Below are 1691 nucleotides of genomic sequence, written 5' to 3' on the forward strand. Positions count from 1 at the left end.
TCAGGAAAACAAAGCAAACTGCCATAATGGAACATACAGAGACGTAGTAAAAGGGAAGAAATCACTCAACATTTCTCAAATTGAAAGAACTGAAAAACAATTTTAAGCCTCAAAATGCAATACTAAGATATATTTTGGGCAGAATCTTGAATGATCCAGGAAACATCACAAGAAGATGGAGAGAATATACAGAATCTGTAGGAAAAATAATTGACCAACACTGAAATATTCCACGATGTACCATTATAATCAAGAGCCAACGGTAATGAAGAAAGAAATTCAAGTTGCACTGAAGGCAATGGCAAAAACAATAAGATCACAGGAATTAATTTATTATCAATTGACAGATATAAAATGACAAATGCAGCCTGGACGTGCTTACCAATCTATGCTAGAAAATTTGGAGGGTAGATTTTGTCTGGCCAGCTAAAAGAGATTCATGTTTATTTCAGTTCCTAAGAAAGGTGATGTGGAAATTATTGAATAATTAATATCAATGTACAACAGAAAACTGTAATATCACATGCAACCTAAATATTGCTGAGGATAATTTCAAAAAGCTAGAATAGCACATAAAGAACTGCCAGAAATTCAAGATGGGTTTAAAAGAGGCCATGGCACAGGAGAAATCATTGCTAATGATTGAAGGATTCACTCTGCAAACAAAAAAATACCAGAAGAACATGCATTTGTGCTTCCTTGACTATCAAAGGGATTTGCCTGTGTGGATCATAGCTCATTGTGGCTGGCATTGATAAGAATAAGAATCCCAGAACACTGAATTGGACTCCTGTGAAACCTATACTAAGACCGAGAAACAGGTTGTTGTACAAACAGAGCAAGAGAACACTGCAAAGTTTAACATTAGGTAAGGTTCATGTCACAGCTGTACATGTATTTATTCTGTATACTGAGAAAATAATTAAAAAAGCTGGACACTGTGAAGAAGAATGTGGTATCAGGAAGGAAGGTCCACCAATAACCTTTCCTATATAGATGAAACAGCATTGTTTGCTGAAAGTAGGGAGGACTTGAAGCACTTGCTGAAGTTTAAACACAACAACCTTCAATATATAGTGCATTTCAACTTGAAGAGATCAAAAAATCCTCATCACCAGATCAACAGGAAACATCATGATGATGGAGAAAAGATTGAAACTACCAATGACTTGATATTACTCAGATCCACAATCAATACACTTGATACAGCAGTCAAAACATCAGGAGACATATTGTGTTGGGAAAGTCTGCTATCAAGAACTTCTGCAAATTATTGAAAAATAATGATGGCATTTTAAGAAATAAGGTTCTTCTGATGCAGGCCGTGGTCTTTTAACCGTTTGCTATGCATTTGAAGCAAGAGTAGCATTCAATTCATAAACAACATACCTCAGGAAACCCTGAACTTTGATAAATGTCAATAGTTGTAGAAGGGCTTCAGGCATTTTGTACATAGCGTTACTATGATTCAAGCTCGAATCAAAGGCAATCAACAACAACAATAACATGCATTTGAGATCTGTACAATGACTACGCATGACAGGAGAAAAAATGATACTTATAAACTGTTGTTTTGGAAATGAGTTGTTAATATCTCATGGACTGCCAAGAGAATAAATAGATATGTCTTAGAGAAGGTGCAACCAGAGCGATCTTTGGAGACAAAAATGATGAAGCTTCCTCTCACATAT

This window comes from Elephantulus edwardii, unplaced genomic scaffold, assembly GCF_000299155.1.
Source record: "Elephantulus edwardii isolate Elephantulus edwardi_28Jun2011 unplaced genomic scaffold, EleEdw1.0 scaffold00123, whole genome shotgun sequence".
In the NCBI taxonomy this organism is placed as follows: Eukaryota; Metazoa; Chordata; class Mammalia; order Macroscelidea; family Macroscelididae; genus Elephantulus; species Elephantulus edwardii.